The 12,006-nt window shown below is 42.6% G+C and overlaps 1 long non-coding RNA gene across 2 annotated transcripts in view; it reads right to left on the bottom strand.

The window, feature by feature from the left end:
* Positions 1-12,006, bottom strand: part of LOC138414034 (uncharacterized) — a 57,381-nt gene that overhangs the window by 23,200 nt on the left and 22,175 nt on the right. For both annotated transcript variants that reach the window (XR_011246397.1, XR_011246396.1), the window contains exon 2: positions 10,697-10,822. This is a non-coding gene — a long non-coding RNA (uncharacterized lncRNA). The remainder of the gene's footprint in view (positions 1-10,696; positions 10,823-12,006) is intronic.

Below are 12,006 nucleotides of genomic sequence, written 5' to 3'. Positions count from 1 at the left end.
ATAACAACCTTTACTATGCTCACCCTACTCTCCATAGGAGGACTTCCTCCACTCACAGGCTTTATACCCAAATGAATGATTATTCAAGAACTAACAAAAAATGATACCCTCATCCTACCCACCCTCATAGCCATCACAGCTCTACTCAACCTATATTTCTATATACGCCTTACCTACTCCACAGCATTAACCCTATTCCAACAACATAAAAATAAAATGACAATTCCACTCCACAAAACAAATAACCCTTTTACCAACAGCAATCGTACTATCCACAATACTTCCACCTCTTACACCAGCACTCTTTGTCCTACTATAGGGGTTTAGGTTAAATAAGACCAAGAGCCTTCAAAGCCCTAAGCAAGTATAATTCTACTTAACCCCTGGCCAATAAGGATTGCAAGACCATATCTCACATCAATTGAATGCAAATCAAACACTTTAATTAAGCTAAATCCTCACTAGATTGGAGGGATACATCTCCCACGAACTTTTAGTTAACAGCTAAATACCCTAATAAACTGGCTTCAATCTACTTCTCCCGCCGCGAGAAAAAAAAGGTGGGAGAAGTCCCGGCAGGATTGAAGCTGCTTCTTTGAATTTGCAATTCAAAATGATTACTCACCACAGGACTTGGCAAAAAGAGGACTTTACCCCTGTCTTTAGATTTACAGTCTAATGCCTACTCGGCCATTTTACCTATGTTCATAAACCGATGACTATTCTCTACCAATCACAAAGACATTGGTACCCTGTATTTACTATTTGGCGCCTGGGCAGGAATAGTGGACACTGGTCTAAGCTTGCTGATTCGTGCTGAATTAGGTCAGCCTGGCACACTTATCGGAGACGACCAACTTTATAATGTTCTAGTAACAGCCCACGCCTTCGTAATAATTTTCTTTATGGTTATACCTATCATAATTGGGGGATTTAGAAACTGACTAGTTCCCTTGATAATTGGAGCCCCTGACATAGCATTCCCTCGTCTAAACAACATAAGCTTCTGACTACTTCCCCCCCTTCCTTTCTACTACTGACAGCATCTTCAATAACTGAAGCCGGCGCAGGCACAGGCTGAACTGTATATCCTCCTCTAGCCGGAAACCTAGCACACGCAGGAGCCTCAGTAGACCTTACTATTTTCTCTCTACATTTAGCCAGTATATCTTCAATCCTGGGGGCTATTAACTTCATTACAACTATTATTAATATAAAACCGCCCGCTATAACCCAATACCAAGCACCTCTCTTCGTGTGATCAGTCTTGGTCACAGCAGTTTTACTGTCGCTACCCGTCTTAGCAGCCGGAATTACCATACTATTAACTGATCGAAACCTAAACACAGCCTTTTTCGACCCGGCAGGAGGAGGCGACCCAATCCCGTATCAACACCTGTTCTGATTTTTTGGCCATCCCGAAGTATATATTCTAGTTCTGCCCGGCTTCGGAATAATTTCACATTATCGTTACCTATTATTCGGGGAAAAAAGAACCTTTCGGGTATATGGGAATAGTATGAGCTATAGTTTCTATTGGTTTCCTGGGTTTTACTGTATGAGCTCATCATATATTTACAGTTGGAACAGACGTAGATACACGAGCATACTTTACATCAGCCACTATAATTATTGCTTATTCCTACAGGAGTAAAAGTCTTCAGCTGACTGGCAACACTTCACGGAGGAAATATTAAATGATCTCCCGCCCTAATATGAGCTTTAGGCTTTATTTTCTTATTCACAGTAGGAGGTCTAACTGGTATTATCCTGGCTAATTCATCCCTAGACATTATTCTCCACGACACCTATTATGTAGTTGCCCATTTTCACTATGTGCTTTCAACAGGAGCTGTCTTCGCCATCATAGGAGGTTTCGTCCACTGATTTCCACTATTTTCAGGCTATACACTTAACCCAACATGAACAAAAATCCAATTTATAATTATATTCGTAGGTGTAAATATGACATTCTTTCCACAGCACTTGCTAGGCCTATCTGGAATACCTCGCCGATACTCCGACTATCCAGATGCCTACACAACATGAAATACCATCTCGTCAATAGGCTCCTTTACCTCACTGACAGCAGTCATACTGATAATCTTCATTATCTGAGAAGCATTCGCATCTAAACGGGAAGTATTGGCAGTAGACCTCACCTCCACAAACCTTGAATGACTAAACGGATGTCCTCCACCATATCACACATTTGAGGAACCAGTATATGTTAACCTAAAATATTCAAGAAAGGAAGGAATCGAACCCCCTCTAATCGGTTTCAAGCCAACATCATAACCATTATGTCTTTCTTTATGAGTGAGATATTAGTAAAGTCTTACGTAACTTTGTCAAAGTTAAATCACAAGTGAAAATCCTGTATATCTCCATGGCATACCTTTTCCAACTAGGCTTACAAGACGCAGCATCACCTGTTATAGAAGAACTCCTACAGTTTCATGACCACGCATTACTGATTGTTTTCCTAATTAGCTCCCTAGTCCTCTATATTATTACCCTAATACTTACAACCAAATTAACACACACTAGTACAATAGACGCTCAAGAAGTAGAAACTATTTGAACTGTCCTCCCTGCCGTTATCTTAATTATAATCGCCTACCTTCTCTACGAATTCTCTACATAATAGACGAAATTAACAATCCCTCCCTTACCGTAAAAACAATAGGACATCAATGATATTGAAGCTATGAATATACTGACTACGAAGACCTAAATTTTGACTCCTACATGATTCCAACCTCGGACCTAAAACCAGGAGAACTACGATTGCTAGAAGTAGATAATCGAATGGTCCTACCCATACAAATAACAATCCGAATACTAGTTTCCTCAGAAGATGTATTACACTCATGAGCTGTTCCTTCCCTGGGTCTAAAAACAGATGCAATTCCTGGACGCCTAATCCAAACAACCCTAATATCAACACGACCTGGCCTGTTCTATGGACAATGTTCAGAAATCTGTGGCTCAAATCACAGCTTTATGCCAATCGTTCTCGAATTAGTACCCTTAGAGAACTTTGAAAAATGATCTGCATCCATATTATAACTTCATTAAGAAGCTGAACTAGCGTTAACCTTTTAAGTTAAAGATTGAGAGTTATAAACTCCCCTTAGTGATATGCCACAACTAGACACATCAACATGGCTCCTTACCATTCTATGATCTTTACCCTCTTCACATTACTTCAACTAAAAATCTCAAAGCATTTTTATTCTCCTTCCCCCAAACCAATGTGCACTAAATTACAAAAACAACAAACCCCCTGAAATTACACATGAACGAAAATCTATTTGCCCCTTTCATAATCCCGATTATACTAGGTATTCCTATCACTACTCTAATTATTATATTTCCCACCATACTATTCCCAACACCAAATCGATTAATCAACAATCGTATAATCGCTATCCAACAATGACTAACCAAACTCACATCAAAGCAACTGATAGTTACACATAACCACAAAGGACAAACCTGATCTCTAATACTTATCTCACTTTTCCTATTCATCGCTTCCACAAATCTTCTTGGAATACTACCCCACTCATTTACACCCACTACTCAACTCTCTATAAATTTAGGCATAGCTATTCCATTATGAGCTGGCACTGTCTTTATCGGTTTCTGTAACAAGACAAAAATATCCCTAGCCCACCTTCTACCACTAGGCACACCCACTTTCCTGATCCCTATATTAGTAATAATCGAAACTATCAGCCTATTTATTCAGCCTTTAGCTCTAGCAGTACGGCTAACAGCGAACATCACAGCAGGTCACCTATTACTACACCTAATCGGAAGTGCAACTCTTGCATTAATAGATATTAGTCTATTCACAGCCCTCATCACATTCACCATCCTCACCTTATTAATCATCCTCGAATTCGCCGTAGCCCTAATCCAAGCCTACGTATTCACCTTACTAGTGAGCCTATACTTGCAGGACAATACATAATGACCCACCAAACCCACTCATATCATATAGTAAACCCCAGTCCTTGACCACTTACAGGAGCTCTCTCAGCATTTCTTATAACATCAGGCCTAATCATATGATTCCACTTCAACTCAATAATCTTACTGACTTTAAGCTTTTTGACAAATACCCTAACAATATACCAATGATGACGAGATATCGTCCGAGAAAGCACTTTCCAAGGCCACCACACACCAACCGTTGAAAAAGGACTTCGATATGGTATAATCTTATTTATCTTATCAGAAGTCCTATTCTTTACAGGCTTCTTCTGAGCCTTTTACCATTCAAGTCTTGCCCCTACTCCTGAACTAGGAGGCTCCTGACCACCAACGGGTATCCACCCCCTAAATCCACTAGAAGTCCCACTCCTCAATACCTCCGTGCTATTAGCTTCCGGTGTATCTATCACTTGAGCCCATCACAGTCTCATGGAAGGCGACCGCAAACACATACTCCAAGCTCTTCTCATCACAATCACACTCGGCCTCTATTTCACCCTACTTCAAGCATCAGAATACTATGAAGCCCCATTTACGATCTCAGACGGAGTTTATGGATCTACCTTCTTCGTAGCCACAGGCTTCCACGGACTACACGTCATCATCGGATCCACTTTCCTTATCGTCTGCTTCATACGCCAATTAATGTTCCACTTTACATCAAACCACCACTTTGGCTTCGAAGCCGCTGCTTGATACTGACATTTCGTAGACGTTGTATGATTATTCCTCTATGTATTAATCTATTGATGAGGTTCGTAGTCCTTTTAGTATTAACAAGTACAACTGACTTCCAATCAGTTAGTTTCGGTACACCCCGAAAAAGAACAATAAACCTTCTATTAACGTTACTGACGAATACAACCCTAGCCTTACTGCTCATACTTATCGGTTTTTGACTCCCCCAACTAAACGTCTATGCAGAAAAAACCAGCCCTTACGAATGTGGCTTTGACCCAATAGGATCTGCTCGCCTACCTTTTTCCATAAAATTTTTCCTAGTAGCAATTACTTTCCTCCTCTTCGACCTAGAAATTGCCCTCCTGCTCCCCTTACCTTGAGCAATCCAAACAAATAACTTAACAACAATACTCCTTATGGCCCTATTCCTAATCTCCCTACTAGCAGCTAGCCTAGCCTATGAATGAACCCAAAAAGGCCTAGAATGAGATAAATATGATACTTAGTTTAAAATAAAACAATGTTTTATGCACATAATTGGACAGAGCCATGTTACTTATCTATCACTCTAGTAGAGGATGTAATTTTCCCTTCTAAGCAAGGGAAATGGCAGTGCTAAATAGTTTTGTAACTTTTGAATGAGAAACGTTTAGGTAAAAAACTGTCAGATAATATTTTTCAGATGCATTTACATTGACTATGGGGAAAAGACTGAAAAAAGTCATTTTTTTTTTAATTTTAAAGACTTGAGAAATTCTGTTACATGAAGTGACAATGTAAAACCACATTTAGTTTTATACTAAATCTTTTTTTAAGGTCTTGGCATTTAATATAAAGCAAATCCACACATTTTCTAACTTTCCACAAGTTCTAAAAAGGGAAGGCAGAAACCTCAGTCTTGAAATTTTGGTTTTTAAAAATCATGACACTCTTTTACCATGAAATTGAGTAGCTAACTTTTGGTGACACCTTTTGTTTATTTGTATGTTTGTAATAATGGACCTTTTAAAACACAGGAATGTTTTGATTTGTACAGACTTTGAAAAATGTGTGTTAATAAAAATTCATATTGAATAAAAAAAAGAAAAAAAAGAAACATACGAGTGGCCAATAAGCACATGAAAAGATGCTCAGAATCACTAATCATTAGGGAAATGCAAACCCAAACTACAATAAGGTATCACCTCACACACATTAGGATGGCTATTATCAAAAAAAAAAAAAAAAAAAAAAAAAAAAACCCAGAAAGCAAGTATGGACAAGGATGTGGAAAAACTGGAATCCTTGTGCACTGCTGGTAGGGATGTAAGATGGAAAGCAGTTGTGGAAACAGTATGGTAGTTCCTCAGAAAACTGAAAGAATTACCATATTCTCCCGCAATTCCACTTCTGGGTATATACCCTTAAAGAACTGAAAGCAGGGTCTCCAAGAGATGCTTGTTTACCCATGTTCATGGCAGCATGATTCACAATCGTTAAAATATGTAAAGCAATGTAAGTGTTCAAAGAGTGAATGGATACACAAAGTGTGGTCCATCCATACACTGGAATAAAAGGAAGGAACTTCTTTACTGCGCTACAACATGCATGAACCTTGAGGGCATTGTGTTCATTGGAATCAGCTAATCACGAGTGACAAATACTGTATGATTCTACTTATAGGAGGTATGGAGTCACATCTCATAAAGACAGTAGAATGGTGGTTGCAGGGGCTGGGGGGGAGGGAGTAGGAGTTACTGTTTCAGTTTTACAAGATGAAGAGTTATGGGCTTGGACTATGATAGTTGCACAACAATGTGAATGTATTTAATACCACTTAAAATGGTTAAGGTGGTAAATTTTATGTGTATCTATGATTTTAAAAAATGATTTTTAGAAGGATGTGAAAAGACACAATAAAACTGTATATATCCATTACTTTCCTAAAACACTTTTCAATTTTTGTTTCTACTCCACTCATTTCTCCACATAATTTTGAAGAAACTCTCAGATATACCATTTAATCCATGAATATTTGGGAATATATGTTTTTTTAAAAACATAATCTAAAGTCCATTATCACACCTAAAAATAAAACAACCTGCGTTTACCATATTCAAATAACCACGAGCAGCAGTCAGCTTCCCTAATGATCCCTACAGGGATATAACAAGATCCATACATTTCCTTTTGTTCAAATGTCCTTGACCTGATAAGGGTTTAGTGCCCGGAATATAAAGAACTCTTTCAGCAAGGCAACCTAGTTTTCAAAAATGGGCAATAGACTTGAACAGACATTTGTCTAATGAAGATACACAGTCAGCAAATACACGAGTAGAAGTTCAACATCATTGGTCACTTAGGCTATCACGGCATACCCACTATGGGGAGGTCACTTAGTCTATCACGGCATACCCACTATGGGGATTATAATGTAAAAAAAAAAACACAGGTTTTCCCAAAAGATGTGGAGAAATAGGAAACCTTGTACACTGCTGATGGGAATGTAAATGGTGCAGGTGCAGCCACTATGGAAAACAGTTTGGCAGTACCTCAAAAAGTCAAAGAATCACCACATGACCCAGCAACTCCACTCACAGGTATCCGCCTCACAGAGATGAATACTTAGGTGCACACGGAAACTTGTACACGGATGCTCAGAGCAGCAGGGGTTTTCTTCCACAACCAAAAGGTGGAAACAACCCCAATATCTATCAACGTACGAATGGAGAGGCAAACTGTGGTGCACACAGACACAGTGGAATCACACGCTGCCATAAAAAGGAAAGAGGTGCTGACACAGGCTGCAACGTGCATGAGCCACAAAAACATTCTGAGTAAACACCAGACCCAAATGATCACATATTGGGTGACTGGGTTTTTTCTTTGTGTGTGGGGGGGTGGCCACGCAGCATGGCATGTGGGAACTTGGTTCCCCAACCAGGGGTCCAACCTGCACCCCCTGCAGGGAGAGTCTTAACCACTGGACCCCCAGGGAAGTCCCCGTGTGACTGCTTTTATAAAAAATCACCAGAACGGGCAAATCCATACAGGCAGAGAGTAGACGAGCGCTTGCCGGGAAGGCTGCAGGGGAAAGAGGGGGCCACTGCTTAAAGGGCACAGGGTGTCCTGGCGTGAGGAAGAGGCTTTCACATTAGAGATGGTGGTTGCACAACACAGTGAACGGACCAGATTGTATATTATTAAACGGTTAGCTGCAGGTTTGTGAATTTCATCTCGATTTTTTTTACAAAGCCGTGCAGATCTTTGCAAAAGACCGTCTAGATTTGGGGATATTTCCATTGACTGTGTTTGGTAACCTAGGACCCTGTCTTCGGGGAAAAAACATTTTTATTTCTAGGAAATTTCTGTGTTACAGTTGCCCTCCTCTCTTTAGAGGTTTAAATGCCACTGCAAGGACTTCCCTGGCGGTCCAGTGGTTAAGACTCCACTGCTCCCAATGCAGGGGGCCCGAGTTCGATCCCTGGTCAGGGAACTAGATCCCGCATGTGACAACTAAGAGCCCACATGTCACAACTAAAGATCCCGTGTGCCGCAACTAAGACCCAGTGCAGCCAAATAAATATTTAAAAAAAATAAATGCAGGGCTTCCCTGGTGGCGCAGTGGTTGAGAGTCTGCCTACCGATGCAGGGGACACGGATTCGTGCCCCGGTCCGGGAAGATCCCACGTGCCGCGGAGCAGCTGGGCCCGTGAGCCATGGCCGCTGAGCCTGCGCGTGGAAACCTGTGCTCCGCAACGGGAGAGGCCACAACAGTGAGAGGCCCGCGTACCGCAAAACAAATAAATAAATAAATAAATGCAACTGCACAGCCATTGTCGCATCAGAGGATTCATCTGATCATTTTGCATCAAAAAAAAAAAAAAAAAGGCAGGCGAGACTAATCCTATTCCAAGTACAGACATTCTCTGGACAAAATCTGTAATAAAGTTCTACACAGTAGGGTCTTGAAGCTGGACTTCATCTGCTTGTGGACAAAAGAACGGGCTGCCTGACAGCCCAACGGTTGACCTGGCACATACTGCCGGTGCTCACAGAATGGTCGGCGGGTTCTGTTAAACAATCCGTGGGGCATAAAACCACACTACCGCTCTGATGGGGATGGAGAACACCCAGAAGGCCACTGCACAGTCATGTCTAAAAACACAAAAAGTATTGCCCAAACCAAAAATAAGACCAGCTCTCAAACCTATTGTATCAATATTTGGAGGAACTTTTTCCACTTTCCCCAATTACAAGTTAGCTCCACGCCATTTTTCCAGCTCTGTAGGTAAGAATTCCTAAAATCCTTTCCATACGCTACCCCATGAGTACGTCCAATCCACAAATCCTGCTTCCTTGCTCCTTCCACAAACCTGGCGAACACGGGGCGAGATCCCCTGATCAGGTCTCTCACCCCGTCCTCCTGAGCGAACACACGGCTCCTCGTGGACTCACTGCAGTCAGTAAGCGGACGCTATTCCACCGTAACTGTGCTGCTGGGTGTGAGGAAGGAATAAAGGTTCTCCCACGTCTCACACTTACAAGGTGAGTGCTTTTATATATCGGGTAATGACGACGAGAGCCTTTCCCGCATTCCTTATATTCCCAAGACTTTATTCCATTATGAGTAGTCACGGGTCTTCTAAGGGCACAGCAATAAGTAAGAACCTTGCCATGTTCTTCCCCTTCATAGGTTTTCTGCTCACTTGTGACCACTGCCATGTCTGAAAAGATGAGTGACGGTAGAGTTCTGCCACATTCCTCACGTGGCATTTACCAGGGAGACATGTTTCTGAAGAGGAGAGAAAAGGAAAGGCCGTCCCACATTCCTGACACGGATAGGTTTTGTCTACAGCGTGAGATCTCACATCAGCGCTTAGATACGAGACCCGTCTGCCCAGCCTCACACTGAAGGCGGGAGTCTAGACTTGGGTATCCACTGCAGCCCCCCAGCACTCGGTACCTTTGTAGGATTCGACTCCAGTAGGGTGTCCTTGTTTCACAGTAAGACTGTAGTCTCGCTTTGGTCTCTCCCCAGTGATCATCTACAGCACTGTTGTCCCACATATGGACGAAGTACATTAAGAACTCATAATCGGGCTTCCCTGGTGGCGCAGGGTTTAAGCACCCGCCCGCCAGTGCAGGGGACACGGATTCCAGCCCTGGTCCGGGAAGAACCCACATGCCGCGGAGCAACTGAGCCCACGTGCCACAACTACTGAGCCTGCGCTCTAGAGCCCATGTGCCACCACTACAGAGCCTGCGCTCTAGAGCCCGCGAGCCACAACTACTGAGCCCGCGAACCACAACTACTGAAGCCCGCGCACCTAGAGCCCACGCTTCGCAATAAAAGAAGCCACTGCAATGAGAAGCCCATGCACCGCAACGAACATCCAACGCAGCCAAAAATAAATAAATATTTTTAAAAATTCATAATCATTAATGATGTAAGGACTGATAGTTTTTCACGATTATTATAACGACATATTTCCCAATATTTGTGACTATGTTTTTGATGCTGCAGTGTGTTTTAAGCATAGTAATCCTCGGATAAGGGTGCCCCAACCCAACATTTGAAAACTATGCTCGCTTATCAGTTTAAGGAGCCTCAAGAGAGAAATAAAAAGTCAGCTTAGGGACTTCCTGGCGGTCCAGTGGTTAAGGCTCCACGCTCCCAATGCAGGGGGGGCCCGGGTTCGATCCCTGGTGGGGGAACTAGATAACCGCATGCTGCAAGGAAGATCTCGCACGTGGCAACGAAGATCCCGTGCGCCGCAACTAAGACCCAGTGCAGGCAAATAAATATTTTTTTAAAAAGTCAGCTTCAAACATCTTAAAAGATGTTGAAGCAGATCTTTGTTTTCACAGTAAAGCTGTTCATTAGTCTCAAGACTCCATGAGGCCTCTGACCACATCCGTGTGTCTGCTAATGTGTGCCCGCTTCTCAGCCCAAATCTCGGAACAAGGTCAACAGAGTAAGATAGGTTGTTCTCTAAAAGGACAAGTGAAGGAATGATGCCACCCCTACCTGCTGAGGCCGAGTTCCTGAAGGTTCGAAGCCTCACATCTCTGTGGAGTTCCTCTGAACAGGACTTAGCAAAGCCCACTCTGCCCAGGTGAAGTCCGCAGCCGCATCCTCAGAGAGCACTGAGTCCTGAAACAGAACACATGTGTTAGAGCAACAAACCCACGTCCTCCAGCACAAGCAGGAAGGCTGGTGCAGCTCACAGCCCAGGGGAACTGGACTCAATCATACTACGTTCACCCAAGGCTCTGTCGTCCTCCAGCTTCAAATCTAAGCCTTAGGGGTCAGACCTTTCCACTCTATCCAGAGTCCTCTTGTTCACTGATCTCATCACATCCCATAGATCTAACAGCACCTGTGACAGCTTTTTTTTTTTTTTCTTTTTTTGCCAAGCCACGGCAGCATGCAAGGTCCTAGTTCCCCGACCACAGACTGAACCCACGCCCCCTCAAGTGGAAGCATGGAGTCTTAAGCACTGGACTGCCAGGGAATTCCCCAAGCACCTCTGACATCCTGAACTTATTTCCCCAGCAGTTACATTGTGACCATTCCTGGTTTATTTTGTCCCCATGTGCACTATGAAGAAATGACAGAAATGCGCTAGAAATGAACCATGTCTGCATCAAGATCACCCATTTCAAATGACAACAACTATTTTATCTCCCTTTTCTTTGCCCAACACAGCTATCGGCACATGAGACAAGCATCAGATCTACAGAGGTGGTTAACAATGAGAAAACACTGAAGGACTGGGGAGCTGGTATTCTTTTTAATGCACCTTCCAAACTGTCAGAAACCCAGACGGAAATTAGAACGGCCACCACCAGTCTTGACTGGCCATCTTTCTGGAAGAACACTAGGCCATTAAGAGAACACAGGCTTACCGTGCACCACAACAAAGAGTAGCCCCCGCTCCCCGCAACTAGAGAAAGCCCGCGCACAGCAACAAAGACTCAACGCAGCCAATAATAAATAAAATAAAAAATAATAAATTAAAAAATAAAAAAGAACACAGGCCTACTTTCCCAATCGGAATGTTATTTTGGAGAATTTTTAGTTTGGACTTAAGTGTGAAGTTTTGTGCAAATTAACTGTGAGGGAGAAGCGCAAAGCTCTTGACACTGAACCCAAGGCCCCAAAGAAGTAAACAGGATTCTCTGAATTCAGATCCATCAAATATTGACAGGAATATGAAAACACCAAACACCCGTCAAGGTAACGTTCATAATATCTGGCATCTGATCAAATATAAGGCATTCGAAAAAGTTGAAATGTAGGGACTTCCCTGGCGGTCCAGTGGTTAAGACTCCACG

This window comes from Delphinus delphis, chromosome 3 (genome assembly GCF_949987515.2).
Source record: "Delphinus delphis chromosome 3, mDelDel1.2, whole genome shotgun sequence".
NCBI classification, from domain to species: Eukaryota; Metazoa; Chordata; class Mammalia; order Artiodactyla; family Delphinidae; genus Delphinus; species Delphinus delphis.
Note: the sequence above shows the minus strand (reverse complement) of the source record. Positions and strands in the feature narration are given on the sequence as shown.